Raw genomic sequence first — 12,499 nt, forward strand, 5'->3', positions numbered from 1 at the left:
ACATTTGTACATTAAGACTCTTCTTTTTGCAGTATAATCTAACTATATTTGAAATAGTCTTTTTTTTTTTTTTTTGCTTAGTTACCTGTGGAAAAGAAAAGCACATGCAGTGTTGCAGCCTTTTTGATTCTGTAGATTCTTCTGTAGATCCTCCTTTATTTGAAATTGAGGTTCAAAAATCAAGAAGTGGATACTTATTGTTGGATTTTGATTTTTCTTTGAGCAACAGACAGTCAAGCAGGTAGTGACAGAAAAACTTGAGATGGTATTTATCTTATGAGGTAGAAGGCCTCTGTTCAGCATATGTTCTTCTCTAGTTGTTCCAGAAGAGGAAAAGGTGTAGAGGAACCTTCTATCTTCATGGATTTCATAGTCAAGACTCCAAGACATAAATGTATTGGAGATGACACTCTGGAACCATTCATTAGCTTTGAATTTTGAAACTGTGATTTTTTTCCATGAACTGCCAGTGAATGCTACTGGAATTATAGTTCACAATATATGCTTCTCTATGTCTTGTAATGAGGTGATATTCTTCTCTTCGATGCCTAAACTGGCCTTTTTCCAAGTGAGAGACCACAGCCAACAGTCTGATTTGGTTTTTAAGTTAGTTTTTTTTCCAGAAGTTGCATGTTACAACAGATGTCCCCAAGAAAGGAAAGACGTTTTTAAGCAGAGGCCTGCATTGCTAACAGAAAGAGAGGTGAGATATCGCAACTGGGTAGCCAGTTCAGAAGTGATGGAGTCGTCGTTCTTGGAAGCTTTCAAGAATAGGGTGGATATCACACTATGTGTCATGGTTTAGAGTGGTCACAGGCATGGGTTGATGGTTGGACTTAATGATCTTGGTGATCTTTCCAACCTTAATGATCCTATGGCTCAAAGTGCTGTTTCAGCTCCCTGCTAACCTCTACGAAGCCTGGAAGCAGCCCTGCATTTGAGTTGTGGCTCCCAAACTGGCCACCACAATTCTTGGATTAGGAGAGGCAATGCGCTTCCTCATGGTCCTTGGCACCGCTGATGGGAATTCGGCCTTTGAAGGGGGAAAAAAAAAAAAACAAAAACAAACAAACAAAAAAACATCTGGCAGCTCCTGAGTGAGACTAGAGATGGGAGAAGGCAGCTAAAGGTGATTTAGGTCTCACTGAAACAGTCTTTCTGATAAGGGAAGAGATGAGGGGATGGAGCTATCCCTCAGAAGCTGAAATATGGGAAAGAGGAGAGGTCAGCAAGGTGATTTTAAAGAGATTGTGCCATGGGAAGAGGGAGGGGTGGTTAACTTATAGCTGCTGTATATGTAAATGATTGTAATAATTAATGGTCACAGTAGAAGCAGCAAAATATGAGGGCTAGTGTGAGCAGGACTAACCTACTGTTAAAGTACTCCATTCCTTAAATGCTGATAAGAGTTTTTAATTCTGTTCTAGCCAGGTTAGTTATAATCTCGGTGATATCCAGCTGTAGAGGAACACGTGGCCAGTCCTGTCATCTCTCACCTTAATGAGCACTGAAAGCGAATAACTGGAAATTCTACTGAGTGCTCAGCATAGCAGTTCATTATATAAGTTCTACATATAGTTAAATTAGTAGCTTAGTTGACAAGAAGGTGACATAGCTCAACTTATTTTTTAAATTGCTTAGCTTTATCACTCTATTGAACAGATTGTTCAAGTATTTATAGAATACTGTGCTGTAGCCAATGTGATCTGCAATTAAGGCAGAAATGGTCAAGTAAAATGACATGATCAAGCACTTTAAAATGTGTTGACCTCTGATTGCCATCAAACAACCAGAGGTTGAAGCTTGAACCACAAAATTGCCTTTTAAAATTCTTTAAGGAAATTGGGTGCTGGGACTAAAATGTGTTTTGACTGAAACTTTAGAATGAAAAAAAAATCCATGTTCTAAGACCAAGGATGTTATTACTCTCCATGGTGGTTTATTAGCGTGTTGCTGATTTTCAATGAGATGACCTATGGTAAAAGATGTAAACCTTAGAGAGATTACGGTCCTTATTATAAAGATGCATTATTTGGACAAAGAATTCTTTGCTAACAGTCAGTTAAATGCCTGGCTGCCTATTTCATGGAGAAGAGCCTTGGCCATCAGCAACTTTTGTGCTTGGAAGAACTAGGAATGTGACACAGGGACAGAAAACAGGCTAAACTACACATATTCAGGTGAACCTTTGACAGCAAGAATAGAAAAATATTCCTTGAAAGGATTTCACCTTGGCAGTGGGCTATTTTCCACTGACACCATTTTGGGCTAGGGAGCTCCTGGCTGGTACGACTTCATATCACAGGAATCAGTGATAACTGACTGGTCAGGATGTTCCCATCCTCTTTTCAATACTATGTCTATATTCTGCTTTCACTTATGCTAGTGGTGAATATCCATTTAGAAAACAGTGTTGTGTGATTTTTTTATTTTTTTTTTTTCTAAGCTGGTCAGACGTTCCCTCAGTTAAAGAAGCACCTGGGCATTATTAACAAGACTTGATTTATAGTATTAGAAATAGACATATCTTGTAGATTAAAAGAAGCTCTGGCTGTTTCAAAAAAGCTTGTTCTACAAGCTTCAGTTCACTTGGAGGCTCTTCAGGATTTTTGGAGTAGTTGTTGGTGTTGTTCAGGTTAGAAGTTCTTGAAAGAGAAGTTTAGCACTGTCAGCACTTCCTTCTAATGCAGTAGAATATTTCTTGTTTCCCAACAGCTACAAATCCTTTTGCTGCCAGGAAATATTTCCAGCTGATTTTATAATAGGAGTCCATGGGAGATGGGTAACAGAGATAGAGGAATATCTGACATCAGTCTTGGCCGCAGCATCCAATTCTGTTTATAACTGCTCTGGGGCCACTGCTGGTTTGAGCAGTGCAGAATGATATGCTACATAGCAAGACACAGAGCCCTCATTTTAACAGTGCCAGTGTGTGGTTCTTGCTACCATAATCCAGCTGCACTCTTAGTTACCAGCCCCACACTTCTCTTGATGTCTTGGCTTGCTCTTCTTTCTAATGGTGTTCTGTGGGCTACCAATGGAAACAGGTCTTCCCTTGCTTCTCCCTCAGGACCTGAGGAAGACAAGGAAGAAGAGCATCATAAATACTCTGTTACTTCTCACAGAATAAGTGATTTCATCATTGGGTATCCTGGTTTACTGCTGAAACTAATAGCACAGCATGAATCCCCTGCAGCTCTCCTCAATGATTACTCCTGCCTGGCATTCAAGGGTCTTTGAAAGTCTTTTTGGGCTGATTCTTGACATGGGGAATTTGTGAGAGGGAGAACTTTCTGCTGCCAAGGAGTGGTATGGCAAATTTAGCTTAGCAGCTTGCCTTAATTGAGTCTGCTGGTGCTTGCCGTGCACTAAACTTCAAATTTCATCTGGTCAGCTTGGCTATGTGCTGCATAGGTGGTTTGAAGTTGGATTTATCCTGCCATGGGAACTGTCTCCATCAATGAAAGGAACAGCCTGTGAGCCTAGTAGCCTGTGACAGCCTGGAACTCCAAATTGAAATGGGTGCGCTGGCAAGGGGTGAGCAGCTGAATCCTCAGAGCAGCTAATTCTTCTCCTGCTGCCTCCCTTTTTTTTCCTCCAAATAGTCATTTTATTGGCTGTGAACAAGTCTACACAGAGTGCAAAACAATATAGGTCTTCTCCACATTCCCCCCTATTTATTTTTGTATGACCTAGTAAGCCACCCTCCCCCTCTTTTTTTTTTTCTTTTGGCAGGTCAACTTCTGTATAGCCAGCTATCCTGACTTGCTGTACAAACAAGATAAAATTTTAGAAGTGGAAGTTCAATGCTGCAATGTGATTTAACTGTACCTGTCTAAACCTCCTAAGCTTGACATGTCGGTATCAGAATATGACATGTCCTCATCACAATGATGTGTGAAGCCTGGGGCACTTCAGGAGTGCTGTTTAACCACACTACAGTATTTAGACTTAAAATGCTGTTTTAATTTTTTTAGTTTTCAGTACCCCCAGTCTAGTTTGAGACCAGCACATACGTCTTTACTAAACAGGTAACGGTGAAGAATCCAACCCAAGAAATGGTGGGATTAGTGTATGAATATTTTAAATCAGGCAGGAAGGAGCTGCAAGAAAGGTAGATTTGTACATATCCACCCATTCTCTGGGTGGTCAGGGTTGATGGGCAAGTGTTAGTGTGCATTCACACTTGGTTTGCTTGTCAGTCCCATCTGGGAAGGCCTGAAAGTCTGAACCTAGCAGCCAATGTTCTTTAATGATTTTTACCCCTCTTTTCCACATGCCTTCTAGCAGGGGAAACAATAAATAGTTTTATCCTTTGTTTTTCTGTGTGGCTGCAATCCTAAGCAAGCAATTAATTCCACTGGTATATGGCGTTATGTGTGAATGTGCTAGTGAAGGTTCTCCCCTTGTGTGTGTGATATTGCTGGGAACAGCATCTCACGGGAATTGAGCGAAGTCGGTTTATCATCAAGAGATTTCTGCAGCCAAATTTTATTGCCCAAAGACAAGATGTTTCCTTTCTGAGCTGATCTGTCTTTCACTTAACCTCAAATGTTTTTAAGACTTATCTGCAAAATCTGAAGGCCATTCTCATGCCAAAGAGGAGGTATTTTCATTTGCTTCTGTTCCCTGCTAAGGTCTCCTCATTACCTTTGGCTGCATCAGCAGGGGTTGGGAGAATTGCTTTTGTGTTGGGGCTAGAAAATGATAATTTTTCAAGACTGTTTTAAAACATCAGATGGGAACAGAAGTTCACAAAAAGTATTTTTTTTTAACAAACTGTTTCATAGCATATGCACCACTTAATATGGCATATGTTAACTTCAGTGTTTTAATTGATTAGCAAAGTAAATAGATGTATATAATGTGAATGATCTGTCAGCAGCATCATGAGGCTCCAGCAAGGTGCATTTTTTTTCTTAAGGATGTACTTGTTTGGTAGCACTTTTTTGTTGTTGCTGTGATTAAAAATAAACTTAATAGATTATGTATTGTAGGTTTTGCTTTCATCCTTGTAAGCTGTACAGTCTAGCAGCATGCAAGTGAGAGATGGTGTGGATGAGAGTGGAAACAAATGGGATTAGGTGAATTATGAAATACATAATGTGGAATATTGTCAGTGTGGTCTCAGGAGCGGGCCTTGACTAAGAAGAAAGTAGACTGTATATAGTAGCTCAAAAATTTTGAGTAAGCTGTGATAGGTTGTAAAAGGCATGGGATAATGGTCCCCACCCATAGAATGGAGAGGAGTGGTCCCCATATCTGTTATCTGAAAAGCAGATTTTGGATTTATCAACCTCTGCCTGTTATTATCCTGTTCTTCCAGATAAGAGAAGCAAACTCTTTACGTGCTATTACAGAAGAATCTAGAGAAAATTATGCAAGGGTTGTAAAAGCTAGCTTCCTTTCCAAGAGCTTTTCCACAGGCTGTCAGCTGCCTTTGTCATACTAGATGTTTTGGTCTAGAACAGGCTTGGGGGATTGAAGGTACTATCAAGATACTAAGATTGAAGAAGGACTGATAACTGTCACTTGTGCACTTGTGTAAGACCAATTTCAGTTTATTGAATGTCTATGCTATGTTCAATGGTAGATAACTTTAAAAATAATAATAATAGGATGCAGCATGATATGTCCCTCATGGAGCTTGAGTTGCTCCTGCTAATCTTATCAACTCTAACTTAACACTGAATGTTTTAAGTTTGTTTTGAATATGTCTTTTATTGTGGGATTTGCTGTACAGTAGCTCTATTTTTCCTCAGAAAAAATTAAGCTCAGCCAACAGTGTCAAATACTCTTCTCCAGCTCTAAGTGATCCCATTTCTATAGGCAGGCTTGTGGACTTTGAGGTGCTGAAAGTGGCCCTCATTCATGGGCGTAACTTGTAAAACACAACTGTTATTTACTGCTCTATGGACAGCTTTCCCGAGAGACAGAGTCTGAGCAGCTTCTGTGAAGTCAATCATTCTGTCAAAAAGTATTGCAAAAGCATTTAGGATAGTCTTCAATTATTTGAGATGCAATAGATAAATGCAGTTATTTTTTAACTTGTACATGAAATGTATTTTTTCCCCAGTTTTGATAACCTTTGTACACACAGCAGTTAACTGCTGAAAAATATTTTCTCATTAAAGTGTATCAGCAAAATACAAAAACATCCAGTAGGACAGAGACTTTGGGGACGAGGACTTCTTGTTGCTACTCTCTGCATGAAGTTGACCTTGTCTGTATTCTATAATGGAAGTTACTTCATCATCCAGCCCTGAGCCTCTCCTGAGCAATTGCTGCCAATCACACGACTTTGTGCCAAAAGGCAGTCTGGCTGTGTCATGCAGATGACTGTCCACAGTGGGCTCAAATGAGACCACCAACCCTTAACCCTAACAAAATTGAGAATTTGTTTCAAAGTAGAGACAAGTACAGAGGTCTGCAGGGTGCTTTTGTTTATATGTTAGCTGTTACATTTTGCAGGGATTGCATACGCTACTGAAAACAAAGGGAGGGGGGAAAGGAGGTTTTGATTCTCTGGATACTGCACAAAAAACAGTCACATTCAAAGCTTGTTATTTAGCTGACCTGTAACGGAATCATAGAATCAGTGAGTTTGGACAAGACCGCTAAGGTCCTCTAGCCCAACTGTCAATCCATTGCATCACACCACTAAGCCATGTCCCTAAGTGCCACATCTACACATTTCTTGAAACTGCCTGTAATTTAGTTTGATTATGTTGACTTTACGTGTGATTTCATTTTGCCTTTGTAATTTAAAAATACAAGGGAGGCATGAGAATCCCAAAGACTTTTTTTACGTGATGCCAAGTTCTTCAAAGTTCAAGTTTTGGACCCCAGTCTAATGAGAGAAGTTTGCAAAGGTCTTCTCGCATAAGGTTTTAGTATTTTGTTAATTTTTGCAGCAATTGCTCAGACTTAAATTGCCATTTTAACATTCTCCCTTAACTACCTTCATCAGCCACAGATCATAGGGCTCTGAGGATCCTGGCTAACAAAGCTAGGAGAAAAGTATTTAGCAGACAATGACCGTAAGCAAATTTGAAAGACCCAGGCCAATTACAAATCATGTTCTCCCTCATTCAGAATCAGGGCAGCATTCTACCTCTTTCAGGGCCTTTCTGAGCCTCCATTAGCATTCCAAATTTGATGCAGCAAAAACCTGATTTGTCCCCACAGGAAAAATACAGATTGATTTCTCAAAGTATGGTCCATTATCTTCTTTGTGCCCTCAAAGCCACATTTGGACTACAATCAGTGATGTCTGCTAAGCTAGCTGAGCTAGCTGAGCATTAGTCCTGACTGTCATTTGACCATTAATCCTTTGGTTGTTGTATGGCATGAACGTTAGTTTCTTTTGCCTGCTGAAGGGTTTTGTAACCTTCAACACTGAGTTGAACTCTGATGCCAGATAGAAGGCCCAAGTGGTACCTTCATATGCAAAAGTTTCTACAGAAAATATTTGGGAGAAGGACTAAGCACTGATGTTTTTTAGGCCAAATTATACTCTATAAGCTACAGAGAGGCCTTAATCCTTCACTCAGGTATAATGGTGTATGATGTTTTTCCTGGTCAAAATTGGGTTAAATGTAATGATATGTAAAATATAAATGACAGTTTTTAAGAAAGTGATAACAGAAATGAAGAAAAAATGTTCCTGTGTGGTACTTCTCAAGTTGGGCTAGCTGTGTTTCTTATCACAGGCTCCATCTAAAAGCAAACAAATTCCATAAAACTCTTTTCCTTACGTGTACTGACTTGGAGGATGACAGTTCAGTGTTACAACAAAAAGGCCAAACACAGTATATAGCAGTATTGCCTCCATAGAACCATGTCAGCATAAGTTGGTGAAGATGTCAACTTAGTGTGTCATTGTAAAAGCTATTTTACCGTATGTATTTTGATAACTTCTCATGAACCAGTTTTCGTGTCCCACCCGAGTCCCTTTTCTAAAAGACTTTGTGCAGAACTACTATTTCTCTATTGAAAGATTGCAATGTAATTAAACTGATTACTGAAAAAGACATCATTCTTCTTTTATTAAGGCAATTTACATATTCAATATCTTTAGACTTTTGCTTGCTGACAGACAGATTGAAAGTTATTTGTATGTTCTTCATTCAAATATTTTGAGATTCTTTCATTTTCATTAGCATTCTGGTGAAGGAAATCAAAATAAGGCAGCATCTATATTCTCATAATTAGCTGATAAATTATAACAGAGGCCTTGATTTGAACTTTGTGAGCTTAGAAGTATTTTGTCATTGATTTCTGTGGTTTTTGGCCATAAGAATGCATCACATGATTATTTTTTCCACCTCCTCCCTAAAATAGAGTCAATGTACAGCAAGAGTAATCAAGAAAATGTAATTTAGTGTTTGATAGTAGTAAACAATACTCAAAGCTACATTAAATTTTAACAATCGCTAGAGATCTATTTTGTACTTGTATGTGAAATGTGATTTTAAATGTTTTATCAAGACTATATCTTGATTTCTTATAAATATTTTTATTAAATGCTAACAAGTACATTTCCTGCCACCAATAAAAATTCTAGTTCTAGGCAAGGATGTGCACTAGTACAGTAATGGGATATCTTTTTGTCTTTTTACCCCAGATATTCAGATCTTCTGATCATTTTTATGCTTATTATGCACAATCTAGTTCTTCCTAGGTTTGCGAATGAGCCACAAAAAGAGATTGATTTTTACAGATGTTTGCTATTCAATATTGGTTGATAAATGTTTTAGATGTGGTGTAGCGCTCATAATTAAGGGTTTACATTCCATAGACTAAAACTTCTAAATATAAAACATTTATTAGCTAGTATATACCACTGCAGGTAGGTGTATTGCTGTTGGTAATTTGTTCTGTATGTGTTGATCACTGAGTTCAGGGTACTGTTTCTGCTTCCCTAGTTTTTGAGCAAAAAGGCTTGCTTATGTGCACTACGAAGGTCTGCGTATGGTATTTGCTTCTTGCAGGAGTTTGAACTTTACTATGAATGTTTTCTTATGCATATGGATGGCTTGCAGGAGAACTGACGTGGCTTTTGATTTTCATTTTGAGCATTCCTACTATTTTTATGTTTTTGTACAGGAGTAAAAGAATGCTCATACTTTGGTTTATGAAATTAAACGAGAGTTGAGCTGAGCAAAGTCTTCATCACAGCCCTTGGCTAGTCACCATCTAGAAATCCTTTCTAATTGTAGGATGAAATCAGTCACGTGAGATCTTTCAGTAAAAAAAAAATCAGGTTAAAAGTCAGATACAAATACATTTTCACAGAAAATGGACAAAAGATCATGGGATGGTTGCTATCAAAGAGTCTCTTGCCGTTTTTAAAGTTCTCTCAGGGGTAAGATATAATAAGAGGCCAAAACTAATACAGAATTACACTTTCCTCCTACTTTTCCTTGTCTGACCCCTAGTTAGCTGTGTCTTCATTAAAAGAACAAAACTCAGAATTTCACACCCATTTAACACCAAGTTAAGTATCACTTAACCCCTTGGTACTGACCAAATGTATCCCCATTAAGCAGAGTTTTTGTTAGTACCATCCCAATTAAACAGCAGTCACAGCTATTCACTAACATTATACCAAATTAGTTTCCTGGGAGGTATCTTAATAAAGCAACCATCCCAATTAAGCCTGTCCTCATTAGATGGAGGATACAGTATTACTATTTTATTGTAATTGAAAAAAGGCTCATGGTCCCATTTCATATAGTTTAGCTACAGAATTATTAATAAACAACAGTCCCATCTAATATATTAGTGCTGACTCAGAATGTAGCAACACTGACCTATTAAATATGGCATTCGCATGTAATCATTAGCTTCTTGTTGTAGTTTTCTGAGCCACTGGAAAACAGAAGGATTTTGTCTTCTTGTGATGTCCTTGTTCTTCTTTGTTGACATCATCACATTTAATCTGTACAAAAGAAGTGTCGAAAAAATATAGAAATTGCTGACTTAGGCTCCTTAGAGCTTTTGGAGGTGATGACTGTGATAAGCTGGAAATCTTTTGAGCTTATGGTGTTTGCAGTTTCCCAAATGTAATTCAGATACTTTGCTAGCTCTAATTTTTAGCTTTAGCTCCAGTTGTTTTCTAATACAATCCTGAAAGGGTGAATTTGGACAATCTCATCTTGGCCATTTTGAGCACATATGCTAGAACTAAGTCTTTTTGGCTCAGCTGTAGCTTGAATCCAATGAAAATGACAGATAATGCAGAGCGCTGTGTGCCTGCCAAAAAAGAGGATATTTCCCATGAGATAGCACCTGGTGATGCAGAAATAGACACTATAGATTTGTGATTGGCTGGTACTTACCAGTATTCATATCTAGTCAGTATTATCAACCACACAAGATCACATCTTGGATAATAACAGCAACAATGGCATGCATAAAAAATTACTGCAGCAAAAAAGGGAAAAAATAGATCAATTATGTCAATTATATGGTAGCACTTTTTTCCTCCTCACAGTTTCAACACTGAGAAAAGGTGGCATCTATCTCTGATCTAATTATTCACATGCTTATTCGTTTTTTTTTTTTCACTTCTCTCCTTTTACACACATAAAGGATCTTCCTTTTGAAAAACTGTGTAGAATCAAACGTGCATACATTCTGTATGTGCCTTACATTTTAGCAACTGAATAGTTGGCTACTTGAAAATTAAAAAAAAAAAAAAAAAAAGGCAGGAAAAGATTCTTGTGTCGGCTTTCTTTAAAGGGGGGTGTATATAGAGATGACATTACCTGGGAGCAAAAATGCCATCAAAACAGCCAGAAAACTGCCATAAATGAATCTGCTATTTAAGCCCCAATTCTAGGAAAAGGGTGCAAATTTCAAACGCGCTCCTAATGGGTCTCTGTTTGATGATAATGAAGCTTTTCTCTAAGGGAATGTATTTTCCAAAGAAACCCCACAAACACAATGTCGAAGGAAAAATCAGCCTCCTTTTGTTAGGAAATGCTGTGTGCAAACTCTGGCAGGTTTGGGAAACTACTGCTTTTCTGAATTTAGCTTACCTAAGGTGAGATAATGAACAAGGTGATTCTGGAAAAGAAATACAAAATCATTAAGCGGGTCTGTAAATTTTATAATGAATCATTTCAATTAGATTCAGGCAGCAGCAGATGTTATCTCATTTTTGGCACGCCCAAGCTTTGAGGTTCTTAGGCTGAATTACTTTTTTTGGTGGAAACTTGATGAATCTCACATTTAGAACTGTGCATGAAAAAATGTGTTGTGTAAAAACAGAGCAAATGGGCCCTTCATTTGCTGATTAATGGGTCAAGCCTCCCCTCTTATATACCACAAGGGGGTTTTAATGTGAGAAAGTGCTAACAGGTTCATAGAGACGTGCTGGGGCTTAGCACTGCCACGAAGCCAGCAGCATTTGTGGCTTTTCTCAAGATGTCCTTACAGCAGTCAGGCTGTGCCATGCAGGAACAGACATTCCCATGTGCGACGCGGTCTTTGTGTATTTGCAGAGTTGTAAAATATTTGCTGTTTTCAATAGACTTGCTGGACAGTCTCATTCACATGGGGACACAGATCTTTTTTTTTTTTTTTTTTTTTTTTTTTTTTTTCCCTCTCTGAGCATAAGAGGGATTGAATGAAATTCCACCTCTTGCCCAGGGAGGCAGTGGATGCCCCATTCCTAGAGACACCCAAGGTCAGGCAGGACCAGGCTCTGAGCATCTGATGGAGCTGTAGGTGTCTCTATTCCCTGCAGGGGAGTTGGACTACGTGGTCTGTTAGGGTCCCTTCCAACTCAAATGATTCCATGATTCTATTTGCATTTTTTTTTTTTTTAAAAGGTTCTTTTGTTAACCCAAATGGAGACTGCCATGACAGGATTCAATAGTCTGCTCCCTGCCTAGACTATCTGAATTGTTACCGAGCTTTCTGAATTCTGTCTTGCTCACTCTTAACCTCATCTGCTGTCATGAGACGGATGGTGGTTGGCTCCCACTGAGCAGCCGAGCCGATGTCTCCATGATGGCACCGTCTGCCTTTGTACTGGAAGGGAATTTCTGCTGGCTCATAGTGCTTCCTGAAAGAGCTGTCTCTTTAAGGAGTTATCTCATATTTTCAGAAATTGACTGTGAAAATTCTAAGTAATGGTGTGACATGATCACACTCACTTTCCGTAGTTAATCCTTCACTAGGGGTCAGGCGCTTTCCCTGCTCAATGAGTCATTTGATTGTCATCTACCTTGCACAAAAAAACTGCGGAGCCCCAAGCACTGTCTGGTAAGGATGACAGGCAGTCACAGTGCTGAGCTCTGTGCAGGAATAACTGAGTTAGAAAAAAGCTGCTGGCACTGTAATAAAGCGTTTAATGGACAGACAGCCTCTTTTACCTTCCTTGGGGTAACACTAAATCCCTTTTTATTGTAGTTTGCACAGATGTTAGTGAGTTATCCATTTCTCTAATCATACTAGAAGTTGGCACATCCATCTTAAGTAAGAAGAC

This window comes from Tetrao urogallus (assembly GCF_951394365.1).
Source record: "Tetrao urogallus genome assembly, chromosome: 12".
NCBI classification, from domain to species: Eukaryota; Metazoa; Chordata; class Aves; order Galliformes; family Phasianidae; genus Tetrao; species Tetrao urogallus.